The 14458-nt window shown below is 44.2% G+C and overlaps 1 long non-coding RNA gene across 1 annotated transcript; it reads right to left on the bottom strand.

Annotated features, from left to right (window-relative positions):
• Positions 1–7430: 7430 nt before the first annotated feature.
• Positions 7431–14236, bottom strand: LOC137532619 (uncharacterized). The gene is made up of 2 exons (XR_011023961.1): positions 11919–14236; positions 7431–9825 (listed from the first exon to the last, which is right to left on the bottom strand). It is a non-coding gene; the product is annotated as an uncharacterized lncRNA (long non-coding RNA).
• Between the last annotated feature and the right edge of the window lie 222 nt (positions 14237–14458).

The following is a 14458-nucleotide window of genomic DNA, read 5'->3' as shown; positions in this document are numbered from 1 at the left end:
AAATAGTAAATATAATGTATATAAATAATACTCTATGCTTTGATTCTTCTCATCTATATCTGCACTAGTGCTCTTATATGAACCCAAAATGCAGATATTGTGTTTTTAAATGATGATCACAAGACAATCTAGCTACTTCTACATGCCTAATATAGATGCATAAATATTGAACTCAAATCACTTCCATAATGGACCTCATGTTTAATATCCCTAGTATATAGAACATTATAATCATAAAAAAATCAGTTCCTTTATTACTTATACACATTAAAGTGACCCTGTAACAAAAATTACAACGTTTTTTCTACCATCCTACAAGTTCCTAAACCTATTCTAATCTGTTCTGGCTCACTGCAGCACTTTGTACTATCACGGTCTCTGTAATAAATCAATGTATCTTTCCCCTGTCAGACTTGTCGGCCTGTGTCTGGAAGGCTGCCAACTCTTCCATGCTGGTCTGTTCCTCTATGCACACTCCAGTGTGTGTTTTATTTACATAAGCCAGCAGCTTCTCTGCTATCTTATCAGTGATAGAAGAGAGCTGGATAAAAATCCTCCTCTGTTAGGCTGTGAAAGTAGCTGGCTGACACATACTGAGGGATTACAAACACAGGCACATGCAGAGCTGTCTGCAGGAAGTCTGTAATGTTCAGTGCATGAGAGAAGAAGGGGACAGAAGGTAAACACACAAATGATCTTTTGAGATTCAAAAGGAAAGCTGTATACAGCCTGCTTGTGTATGGATGTATTTTCTATGTGTGGACATATTGTACATCAATCTACTTCCTGTTTTGGTGGCCATTTTGTTTGTTTATAAACAAACTTTTTAAAACTGTTTTTGACTACTTTTAATGCGGCGGGGAGCGGCGAAATTGTGACAGAGGGTAATAGGAGATGTCCCCTAACACACGGGTATGTTTACTTTTGTGCGATTTTAACAATACAGATTCTCTTTAAGGCCCGGTTCACATTAGCGGTCGCCGTCCGGAATCGCCGTGCCGGAGCCGGACCGCATGCGGAACGGACGGAACGGACGCACGGCATAGCAATGAAAGTCTATGCGTCCGTTCACATGCGTCCGTTTCGTCCGGCCGGAGCCGGACCGGATCCGGACTCCGGCATAAGATCCAACATGCGCTATTTTTTGGTCCGGCTCCTCCGGCAGACGTATCCGGAGCGGAGCCGGACTGTTGCATCCGGCCAATACAAACCAATGAGAACTGGAGAGCGCACAACACACTGGCTATAAAAACCAGACGTTCTACCCCACTTCCTATGCTTTTTCTAGTGGCCATTTTGGATGGGGACCACATGGGCCCAGCGTTCACAGAGTGGAGCAGCAGGGATTTTATGCTGGAGCTCTTTGGCAGCAACATGTCTGATGATATGTCTGATAACGAGGAGGTGAGGCCTTCTCCCCACATAGTAGTAGGTGAACAACAGGAAGGAGAGAATTCCCAGGTACGAGTAAAAAATGACTGGATCCATGGTCCCAACTGCAGTCTCTGTATCCACGGATGGTCTCCACACGTCCACCTGTCTCCTACAATGACCCCAGAGCTTCTGCTGACCTCCCAGACCCCAGATATTTACAGGTTGTTATCTCTTTAAGAAACCGGATCCGGACCGCAACCGTGTTCATACCGCACGGAAAACGGATGCAAACGGACCGGATCCGGACCTGATCTGGATAGGAACCGTACGGATTAGGTCCGGTCCGGATCCGGTGCGGTCCGGACCTCCGTTCCGGTTTTTACAAAACCGCAAGTGTGAACGGGGCCTAAGATGTCTCATTGGCCCAGAATCAATTGTGAGTTCTATTGATGAATATTTTTAAAGTAAAAAAGAGGCATACACAATTGAGTGTATTATATCTACTGTTTCTTAGATCAATTAAATGCATAAAGTTCTAATTCATGATTAAGACCCAAAGGGGTCATACTATCCAGCTGGTAGATCCAAAAAGTTTCCAATTTAGACATCTGTGAGATATAGTCTCCTCCTCTCCAGTGTTTTTGTACCCTTTGGACTCCACAGAACTTTGTACCCCTCATTGACTTTGAATGGAACTGCTTATAGTGCAAGGATAACGGGTGTCCTACAAATCCTTTATTTATATTAGTACAGTGTTCTCGTAATCTTTCTTTCAGCAATCGCTTTGTCCTCCCTACGTAATGTTTATTACAAGGGCATGTTATAGTGTATATTACTCCTGCTGTATTACATGACGTTTCCTTGGAGTTTAAAAGTCACTCCTGTATTTGAAGTTATACTATCTTGGGTTGTTGAGATCTGACTTTTAGTTTCCCTGCACATCCTACAATAGCCGCAATTTCTAAAGATGTTACTTTGTTTGCTCTTTCCTGGATTTTTTACTGATGGAGCAATAAGTAAACCAAGATTAGGTGCTTTTCTAAAGACTATTTTGGGATGTTCTGGTAGGATTTGTGTCAAAATATCATCCTCCCTCAAAGTTTTCCAGTGTTTGTTGATCACTCTTCTGAATGCTCCACTTTGCGACGAGAATTGTACAATTAGATTGGGAGATTCCTCTCTGTCCATTTCAGACTTCATTCTACTTTCTAACAGGTCCTTTCTATCTCTTTCTCTTACCCGTAATTTAGCATTTTCTATCACCTCCTGTGAATAGCCTTTCTGTACAAACCTATCCACAAGGATTTCAGATTCCATATCGAAGTCATTGATGTTGGTGCAGTTCCTTCTTAAGCGGGTAAATTGTCCAGTAGGGATATTGCTTAACCAACGTTGGTGATGGCAGCTATCTATATGGATAAAACTATTTGCGTCTACTGGTTTCCAAAAAGTTTTAGTGTGTAATCTTCTGTTTTGTACAAATACATTAAGATCCAGGAAGTTGATAGAGTCTCTATTGCTTTCAGATGTAAAGCTCAAATTGTATGCATTACAATTGAGCCATTTAATAAACATTCTAAGTGATTCATATTTCACCAGAAAAGAAACGCAATGCGGGCAAACATTTCACCAGAAAAGAAACGTAATGCGGGAAAACATTTCACCAGACAAGAAACGCAATGCGGGCAAACATTTCACCAGACAAGAAACGTAATGCGGGCAAACATTTTACCAGACAAGAAACGTAATGCGGGCAAACATTTCACCAGACAAGAAACGTAATGCGGGCAAACATTTCACCAGACAAGAAACGCAATGCGGGCAAACATTTCACCAGAAAACAAATGCAATGCGGGCAAACATTTCACCAGAAAAGAAACGCAATGCGGGCAAACATTTCACCTGGAAAAGAAACGCAATGCGGGCAAACATTTCACCTGGAAAAGAAACGCAATGCGGGCAAACATTTCACCTGGAAAAGAAACGCAATGCGGGCAAACATTTCACCTGGAATAGAAAGCATTTACCCACCTGGCAGAAGTCTCCGGCCTCTGGCGCGCTGCTCCCGGGACCACATTCCTCCTGCTCTTCTCCCGCGCTGACAGGGCTACGGCAAGATGGCGCCCAAAGCCCTGTACTGGAGACACAAATAGTCTCCAGTACAGGGCTTCGGCAGCCATCTTGCCATAGCCCTGCTCTGCCTGCCGGTGTCGGAACAGACACCGGAAGAGGAGGCTGGAGCAGGGCTGCAGGCAATGAACTGGCACGGCGTCTATAGACGCCGCTGCCAGTTCATGAGGAGAGAGTGGCCAGAGTCCCGAGGCCGGGACGTCCCGCTGCTGAAAGCGGGAGGTTTCCCGGGACCTCATTAAGCCTGAGACAGCGGACCCCGAATCCGGGACGCGTCTCGGGCAATCCGGGATGTCTGGTCACTCTACCTTATACTGTTTCCTGTGGTCTAGTGCTCCCCTCCTTTATACTGTTTCCTGTGGTCTAGTGCTCCCCTCCCTTATACTGTTTCCTGTGGTCTAGTGCTCCCCGCCCTTATACTGTTTCCTGGGGTCTAGTGCTCCCCTCCCTTATACTGTTTCCTGTGGTCTAGTGCATTCCTCCCTTATACTGTTTCCTGTGGTCTAGTGCTCCCCTCCCTTATACTGTTTTCTATGGTCTAGTGCTCCCCTCCCTTATACTGTTTCCTATGGTCTAGTGCTCCCCTCCCTTATACTGTTTCCTGGTGTCTAGTGCTCCCCTCCCTTATACTGTTTCCTGTGGTCTAGTGCTCCCCTCCCTTATACTGTTTCCTGTGGTCTAGTGCTCCCCTCCCTTATACTGTTTCCTGTGGTCTAGTGCCCCCATCCTTATACTGTTTCCTGTGGTCTAGTGCTCCCCTCCCTTATACTGTTTCCTGTGGTCTAGTGCCCCCCTCCTTATACTGTTTCCTGTGGTCTAGTGCTCCCCTCCCCTATACTGTTTCCTGTGGTCTAGTGCTTCCCTCCCCTATACTGTTTCCTGTGGTCTAGTGCTCCCCTCCCTTATACTGTTTCCTGTGGTCTAGTGCTCCCCTCCCTTATACTGTTTCCTGTGGTCTAGTGCTGCCCTCCCTTATACTGTTTCCTGTGGTCTAGTGCTCCCCTCCCTTATACTGTTTCCTGTGGTCTAGTGCTCACCTCCCTTATACTGTTTCCTGTGGCCTAGTGCTCCCCTCCCTTATACTGTTTCCGGTGGTCTAGTGCTCCCCTCCCTTATACTGTTTCCTGTGGTCTAGTGCCCCCCTTACTTATACTGTTTCTTGTGGTCTAGTGCTCCCCTCCCCTATACTGTTTCCTGTGGTATAGTGCTCCCCTCCCTTATACTGTTTCCTGTGGTCTAGTGCTCCCCTCCCTTATACTGTTTCCTGTGGTCTAGTGCTCCCCTCCCTTATACTGTTTCCTGTGGTCTAGTGCTCCCCTCCCTTATACTGTTACCTGTGGTCTAGTGCTCCCCTCCCTTATACTGTTTCCTGTGGTCTAGTGCTCCCCTCCCTTATACTGTTTCCTGTGGTCTAGTGCTCCCTCTCCCTTATACTGTTTCCTGTGGTCTAGTGCTCCCCTCCCTTATACTGTTTCCTGTGGTCTAGTGCTCCCCTCCCTTATACTGTTTCCTGTGGTCTAGTGCCCCCATCCTTATACTGTTTCCTGTGGTCTAGTGCTCCCCTCCCTTATACTGTTTCCTGTGGTCTAGTGCTCCCCTCCCTTATACTGTTTCCTGTGGTCTAGTGCTCCCCTCCCTTATACTGTTTCCTGTGGTCTAGTGCTCCCCTCCCTTATACTGTTACCTGTGGTCTAGTGCTCCCCTCCCTTATACTGTTTCCTGTGGTCTAGTGCTCCCCTCCCTTATACTGTTTCCTGTGGTCTAGTGCTCCCTCTCCCTTATACTGTTTCCTGTGGTCTAGTGCTCCCCTCCCTTATACTGTTTCCTGTGGTCTAGTGCTCCCCTCCCTTATACTGTTTCCTGTGGTCTAGTGCCCCCATCCTTATACTGTTTCCTGTGGTCTAGTGCTCCCCTCCCTTATACTGTTTCCTGTGGTCTAGTGCTCCCCTCCCTTATACTGTTTCCTGTGGTCTAGTGCTCCCCTCCCTTATACTGTTTCCTGTGGTCTAGTGCTCCCCTCCCTTATACTGTTTCCTGTGGTCTAGTGCTCCCCTCCCTTATACTGTTTCCTGTGGTCTAGTGCTCCCCTCCCTTATACTGTTTCCTGTGGTCTAGTGCTCCCCTCCCTTATACTGTTTCCTGTGGTCTAGTGCTCGCCTCCTTTATACTGTTTCCTGTGGTCTAGTGCTCCCCTCCCTTATACTGTTTCCTGTGGTCTAGTGCTCCCCTCCCTTATACTGTTTCCTGTGGTCTAGTGCTCCCCTCCCTTATACTGTTTCCTGTGGTCCAGTGCTCCCCTCCCTTATACTGTTTCCTGTGGTCTAGTGCTCCCCTCTCTTATACTGTTTTCTATGGTCTAGTGCTCCCCTCCCTTATACTGTTTCCTATGGTCTAGTGCTCCCCTCCCTTATATTGTTTCCTGTGGTCTAGTGCTCCCCTCCCTTATACTGTTTCCTGTGGTCTAGTGCCCCCATCCTTATACTGTTTCCTGAGGTCTAGTGCTCCCGTCCTTTATACTGTTTCCTATGGTCTAGTGCTCCCCTCCCTTATACTGTTTCCTGTGGTCTAGTGCTCCCCTCCCTTATACTGTTTCCTGTGGTCTAGTGCTCCCCTCCCTTATACTGTTTCCTGTGGTCTAGTGCTCCCCTCCCTTATACTGTTTCATGTGGTCTAGTGCTCACCTCCCTTATACTGTTTCCTGTGGTCTAGTGCTCCCCTCCCTTATACTGTTTCCTGTGGTCTAGTGCTCCCCTCCCTTATACTGTTTCCTGTGGTCTAGTGCTCCCCTCCCTTATACTATTTCCTGAGGTCTAGTGCTCCCCTCCCTTATACTGTGTCCTGTGGTCTAGTGCCCTCATCCTTATACTGTTTCCTGTGGTCTAGTGCTCCCCTCCCTTATACTGTTTCCTGTGGTCTAGTGCTCCCCTCCCTTATACTGTTTCCTGTGGTCTAGTGCTCACCTCCCTTATACTGTTTCCTGTGGTCTAGTGCTCACCTCCCTTATACTGTTTCCTGTGGTCTAGTGCCCCCATCCTTATACTGTGTCCTGTGGTCTAGTGCTCCCCTCCCTTATACTGTTTCCTGGTGTCTAGTGCTCCCCTCCCTTATACTGTTTCCTGTGGTCTAGTGCTCCCCTCCCTTATACTGTTTCCTGTGGTATAGTGCTCCCCTCCCTTATACTGTTTCCTGTGGTCTAGTGCTCCCCTCCCTTATACTGTTTCCTGGTGTCTAGTGCTCCCCTCCCTTATACTGTTTCCTATGGTCTAGTGTTCCCCTCCCTTATACTGTTTCCTGTGGTCTAGTGCTCCCCTCCCTTATACTGTTTCCTATGGTCTAGTGCTCCCCTCCCTTATACTGTTTCCTGTGGTCTAGTGCTCCCCTCCCTTATACTGTTTCCTGTGGTCTAGTGCTCCCCTCCCTTATACTGTTTCCTGTGGTATAGTGCTCCCCTCCTTTATACTGTTTCCTGTGGTCTAGTGCCCCCCTCCCTTATACTGTTTCCTATGGTCTAGTGCTCCCCTCCCTTATACTGTTTCCTATGTTCTAGTGCTCCCCTCCCTTATACTGTTTCCTGTGGTCTAGTGCTCCCCTCCCTTATACTGTTTCCTGTGGTCTAGTGCTCCCCTCCCTTATACTGTTTACTGTGGTCTAGTGCTCCCCTCCCTTATACTGTTTCCTGTGGTCTAGTACTCCCCTCCCTTATACTGTTTCCTGTGGTCTAGTGCTCCCCTCCCTTATACTGTTTCATGTGGTCTAGTGCTCCCCTCCCTTATACTGTTTCCTATGGTCTAGTGCTCCCCTCCCTTATACTGTTTCTTGTGGTCTAGTGCTCCCCTCCTGTAATGCTATGTTTTTGGCGTTGCTAAGGCCTCACACTCGACTCACACTAGCACACAGACTAGGTAAATACATAGCTTACGACTTCACACTGTAGTAGGATATTTATTCAATTATTTACATTATTTACAGGTATAGCAGTGAATCATGGATAAGTAATAGAGTAAAGAATCAATACATTACCGGATATTGCATCATCACTCCGTATCGGGGGACCAGCGATCGTCAGGAGGCAGCGCATACACAACATCACACAACTCGTCAGTAGTGGAGAGTCCCATCAGAGCAAGGGAAATCTCTCTTTCTTATACTCATAGCTCCACCCATTTTCCCTATTGCATCTTGGGGATGCTCAGGCATGAGCCTTGCTATGATTGGATGACTTATAGTCAATATTCTCATGAACAGGACTAGTTCTGGTTAAGTCCCGTGTGAACGTGCAATTCCTGAAACAGTTAATTCAGGGTTACGCGCTTATTGCAACACAATGTTATATAACCATATCACGTGCCACGCATGCTCAGTACTTGTTGTGACTGGGTGGGTTCGTCCTTCAGCCTATCCACAACGTGGAAGTATGATTCATCCCTCGTGATAACCGCGTGAACACAGCGCACAGCCGTATGTTTTTATAACTTGCAGTAACCTTTTGTTCTTCTGTCAATGGTTTTCTTATGGAGAATGGTCCATCACTACTAAAAGATCAAAATATGTCCTATCTGCCTACAGACTAGCTTGCTAATGTGTTTCTTACCTAACAGCCAGTCATTCACACAGACTCTTCAGACTTGTATCACATTCGGTCCTTAGTGATGACCATTAACATATGAAACCATGACAACTTTTTTCCTCTTACAACAGATCCCATATGCCACATACCAGTTCCATCTGGATAGGATAACTATAACAATCATTACAATCAAAAAATAGGATGAACTATACACTTCATCATTGTTTCTGCTGATGGCGAATAACCCATAAATACATCCCACCAATGGTGAGAGGTGGCATCTGCTATGGCAGAGCCCACTTTAACAATTTTGTTTGCAATCACGGCAGTACTGAGCTGGTGTACGATTATACTTCTATTCAACTTTTTAATAGCACTTTTTCACTTCCGTTAGATTTTTCAACAATCCGCTTTAGTTTAGTCAGGTTTAGATCCCAATTGGGAACTTCCAAACCTTGGCCTTGCCAGGAAACCTTTGTAGTTAACGCTATATCAGGCATCAACATAAAAGTTTCATTTTCCCATTGGAATACAGTGATATTGTGTATGCATCCTGCAAAAGGCACCCTCATTTTAGGGACCACCTGATGATCTGTCACTACACATACCACTTGAGGTGTTATTTCCACCATCCAGCGGTATGTTATAGGCATTATGGTCCACCCACATTTGTTTACAGTGTTCTGTAACAAACAAGGTTCATATGCAGTAGACTGTAACTTACATATTTTACTGTTTAAAGTATTATCACAAAAAGTCAAATCATCTGTTCTGTTGCTGTCATCAATAACCTGTCCATAAAACGTAGGTACCCAGAAGTGCTGATCACCTTCTGGCCCAATTAATAATGGCAAAATAACATTCTTACACATTATACTACTTTTAGTAACATTGTAAAGTGTCAATTGTCCCATGCAAAATGTATCATTGCACATCACTTTAGGTGCTTTGATATCTATCCAGTGATCAGTTCTTATCATGGAACTGAACACGGTCCTCCAAACCACCTCACATCCAGTCAACAACCTAGTTTGAAATAACCCTTTCTGTTGTTGCTGTTGTAAGGTTTGCATGGACCAGATAGTCCAGTTTACAATTCTAGTTATATCAACATCTGTTTCATACATAACAGAGGCACTTGCGTTAATTAAATCAAGCAAATCATCATCTATTTTAGCTTGTAACTTAAATGGCGCCCATATAGTTGGCATCCATTTAGCTTGTAAAATTAAGACATCATTTATTTTACTTCCAACGTTATGCAATCTATTTGCTAATGTTTCAATATCAAAACTATTAAGAGTTCCAGTCAATGTCCCATATCCTCCTAACAAAGTGTCATACCACTCTCTCCGTATTTGGTGTGGTTTAGAACAGTTTATGGCAGCTGGAAACGTGATTTTAGCATGAATCACAGTCTTTTAGGCATGTTGCCCCACCTTTACACAAGTGGAAGGTAGTCTCTTTATATGCCCAGGGTCCACTTTAGCATCCATCATATCCACAAATATCAAAGTAGGCCCCACCGAGACATGTTCCATTGAAAGTAACATTGAGAACGTCACATGCTTGCCTAGCATTAACGGTAAAGTTTCTCTGTAGACAACTCTTGGTTTTATTTCCCCACACGAAAGTCACCGTGGATCCCCTGTATCGGTTACTCGAATACCTGAAGTCCTTGCATTAACGCAACAGCTTTCCAACCACACGATACCAAGGATTCCAAGGACAATGCCATAGACATGGAGATCAATCTGCAAAAAACCCAAACAAGTGTGACTTATTCTTGCAAATAACATTTTTCCTGTGGGATATATTCCCACTTTTTCTGTTCTGGCCTCATTACCAGCAGAGTTCGGTCCTTGCTTACTGCAATCACATCTGCTGGAGGAGGCGGTCCTTGGGGATTCTGACCCACATTTTAGCTCCAACATTTACTGTATTAGTAGAACCAAAATATTCATCACCCTTTACTGATGGGCTTCCCTCTCTACAAATAAAGGAATTAGGGTCCCTTTACACTTAATCAGCTGCTGTTAACTGTAATCAAAAAATAACAACTGATGTACAGTCCAGCGTCCGTGTCCCCCTATGGCCTCTTTCACACCATACACTGAAAAAACATTGAAATCTTTTCACAGTGCATTGCCATTGGGGAAAAAACAACAACAACAAAAAACAAGAAAAAACAAACAACAACAAAATTGTATGCGTACTACTACTAATGCATACCAGCGCATTAAGTGTAAAAGGGCCCTCAGGAGAACCTGGGCCATACAACTCTTTGGCCTGTGTATACACAGTGTCCTCCCCTAAAAACTTTAACCCATCCTCTCTCCTCTTCCAATAATTAACTCACTATTTCCCAGGTTAATCATGATCACTTTAATTTATTCTTGATAGTCGGAGTCAATTACTCCTCCTATTACTATAGCTCCTTTCTGAGCAAAACTGAATTGGGTAGCTATTTGCCCATAATGTTAGTCAGGTATTTTACATCCTATACCTGTGGGAATGGTTGTAACCTGTGAGGGGTTAATGATAACAACTTCTAAAGCATGCAAATCCAACCCAGCTGATACAGGTTTTCCCCTATATGGAGCTACCGCATCCTTATGCATTTTTCAATAAGAAATCGTTTCTACTTTAACCACCCCACCAGCTAGTTTCTGGTATAAACAAAAATCTGTTATCTTCACAGTTTGTATTATTCTAAACTAGCATATGCATACATTCTAGCATCTTTAACAGAGGTATTCTTAAACATATAATACACTATATCAGTAAGGTCTCAAAGCAAACTTCATACAATTCATTAGAAACAACTCAATTCACACTTCATCATCAACACATTCTGCCACTTCACGCCATTCAGCTAATCAGTACAACATTCAACCCTAGAGAAACCAGACATTTCTCTGCAAGACAAACAAATCTCATTTAGTAACTAATGACCTTGGCCCGTTTAAAAAAAAAAACCAAGCTAGGCCTTTCGCTGCGCATGCATGTGCCCGCTGTGCACATGCACCCGCCACGCGCGTGCCCTCATACACCGTTGCGCACACGCTGGCCGCCTCTGGCCCTATCCCCCCTCAACTTTTCCCCAGTGTTTCTGCGCCCCTCCCTGCACATGTGCAGTGCTAAAAAAAAAAAAAACTCTGAATAGACGCAGAGACACAGGGATATTATATAAAAAGGTTTTCCAGTCTAATTACGCAATACTTTCATGCTACATTGCCATAATAGACTTCACAATTCTATTTCTTTCACACAGTCTCATCTAATCTAGCTTTCAGCTCAACAGGTAAACAATTTCACTCCTGCACAATTATAGCTAGAAACCAGGGGAAAAGTTTTGCTGGCACAGATGTCACCGTGACATCATAATCACATTTAACCCTGTAACCCAAAAAAAAAAAAAATGAGCATTTGCAGGGATTTGGAAGTTCTAGCAAAACCCAGCACAACACACAACGCACACAAGAAAGTTGCTTTACTATTTCTCACCTCTTTAACCATTTATTTTATCAAACAAGATGCATGTCCCATGAAGTAAGAGTTAAAGGTCAATATTTTTTTTACAACATGTACTCCTGAATGAAAAAAAAAAAAAAATAATGCTTGCCAAGCGCCCCCAGCTGAGGAGAGCAGCATCTCAAACACTCACTGGCTCGCACACATTCCCTAGGAGCACTCACCGCCCGTGCACAAATGCATTTTAAAAAAAAACATTCCTCTATGCATTCAATTAAACAAAAAACAGACATATGAATACACGATTAATCAGGACTCGCTATAACGGATTCACCATATAAAACATTCACTAGAAACAACAATGTTAACCCACCTGTCTTGTCCAGATTATATTACCATTTCAACTCTGCAAGTGCAGTCAGATACTGTCACTTTAAGGAATTTGCTTTACAAGTTTAAACACAGCACTCCAAGATTATACTCCGAAATCTACCAACAAAGACACAGACTGTATTAAAAACCGTAGTAGTAAAAGCTGAGATTCACTGTCAGGTTACTCTCTGCCCCTTTTTCCCATCCATATTTTATCATTAAAAATATGGGGTTTTCCTTAAGAGGGACAAAAACAGCAGTAACAACCTAAAGAAAGTTCCCAGCTATTCCTAATCTTTTCAAATGGAACAAAATACTTTTGTGCTAAACACTTCCAATTCCAGTTCAATGCACATTGTCCTATTTCTTGTGCAATGATCAGTGGCAGAGTTTGGCTTCCTTTTATTTACAGAAGCTCCCTGCTCCACTGATAACAATCCAAAATGTGTCATCACAGGAGCCTCTTCCCCAGCTACTTCCTCCAGCACATTTATTTTACCAGCTGCAGATTCTGTTACATGTTGGTATTTATCTGCAGCTGCCTGTGATGACACTTGTGCAACTATCACTCTGTCATCCTACTCTAGTTCCTTTTTCTAACAGGACTACCCTTTTTCCAACAGGAATACCCTCAAGTAAAGTAACAACATTGAGGGATTCTGATTCTTTCAACTTACACAATCTTTGTTGAAGCTTTCTATAAGCTGTCAACAACATCCCACTATGCCGCCCGAGAGCGACATCATGCCCCGCCTTAACAGGGCCCCCCTCTAGAGTCTTATCTACATCTAGAGAGAGCAACATCACCCGCTTTAACGGGGAACCACTATATTCCAGCATCAGGCAGCGTCCCTCAACTTCAAGTTGAGCCTGTTCCGCCTTTTCTTGATCCTGGAACGCCTTCTGCAATCGCTTGTGCACACCACGATATGCAGAGGCCAACACCCAGCTAATTCTAGCTGGGGTAACTGCATCACCTACCTTGGTAGGGAGTTTCTCAAGTACTTGAACTAAATCAACCGGTTCTGATTCTTTCAACTGCTTATCCCACAATTCTACCAACCCATGGCTAGCTAATTCTACTGCTATAATATTATACGGAGACTCGGTCCAGCCGGGGATCTCCGCAGGTTCTTTTAGGCATTTGGCCTTTTTCTTAAACATATTGCCTTACTTTTGGCACACTGCCAACTGGGCGTGGCTTTGACCAGAGGTGCCCCTCAATTTCTAGACACCAATGGTCAAACTTCCCACAGATAAATTTTGCTTAGTTCAAAAGATATCTTGACTTGAAACTAAGTGGGAGGAGCTATCGACTCCAAACTTTTCCCACACCTGTAATCTGTCCTAAGATATATATATATCAAGTATCAAGTCAATATACCATACAGGGGCAATTTTACAAAGATTTAGATTACTTGCCCCACTAACTGGCAAAATGCCAAATTTTGCAAAATTACACCCAGAGACCCACAGAATCATAGGCAATATATTTCAGAGGTCAAAAGTCATCCTCGTCGCCATTTATGTAATGCTATGTTTTTGGCGTTGCTAAGGCCTCACACTCGACTCACACTAGCACACAGACTAGGTAAATACATAGCTTACGACTTCACACTGTAGTAGGATATTTATTCAATTATTTACATTATTTACAGGTATAGCAGTGAATCATGGATAAGTAATAGAGTAAAGAATCAATACATTACCGGATATTGCATCATCACTCCGTATCGGGGGACCAGCGATCGTCAGGAGGCAGCGCATACACAACATCACACAACTCGTCAGTAGTGGAGAGTCCCATCAGAGCAAGGGAAATCTCTCTTTCTTATACTCATAGCTCCACCCATTTTCCCGATTGCATCTTGGGGATGCTCAGGCATGAGCCTTGCTATGATTGGATGACTTATAGTCAATATTCTCATGAACAGGACTAGTTCTGGTTAAGTCCCGTGTGAACGTGCAATTCCTGAAACAGTTAATTCAGGGTTACGCGCTTATTGCAACACAATGTTATATAACCATATCACGTGCCACGCATGCTCAGTACTTGTTGTGACTGGGTGGGTTCGTCCTTCAGCCTATCCACAACGTGGAAGTATGATTCATCCCTCGTGATAACCGCGTGAACACAGCGCACAGCCGTATGTTTTTATAACTTGCAGTAACCTTTTGTTCTTCTGTCAATGGTTTTCTTATGGAGAATGGTCCATCACTACTAAAAGATCAAAATATGTCCTATCTGCCTACAGACTAGCTTGCTAATGTGTTTCTTACCTAACAGCCAGTCATTCACACAGACTCTTCAGACTTGTATCACACCTCCCTTATACTGTTTCCTGTGGTCTAGTGCTCCCCTCCCTTATACTGTTTCCTGTGGTCTAGTGCTCCCCTCCCTTATGCTGTTTCCTGTGGTCTGGTGCTCCCCTCCCTTATACTGTTTCCTGTGGTCTAGTGCTCCCCTCCCTTATACTGTTTCCTGTGGTCTAGTTCTCCCCTCCCTTATACTGTTTTCTGTGGTCTAGTGCTCCCCTCCCT

Source organism: Hyperolius riggenbachi, chromosome 9 (assembly GCF_040937935.1).
Source record: "Hyperolius riggenbachi isolate aHypRig1 chromosome 9, aHypRig1.pri, whole genome shotgun sequence".
Lineage (NCBI taxonomy): Eukaryota > Metazoa > Chordata > Amphibia > Anura > Hyperoliidae > Hyperolius > Hyperolius riggenbachi.
The sequence above is the reverse complement of the archived record's forward strand: the minus strand, read 5'-3'. Positions and strand labels throughout refer to the sequence as shown.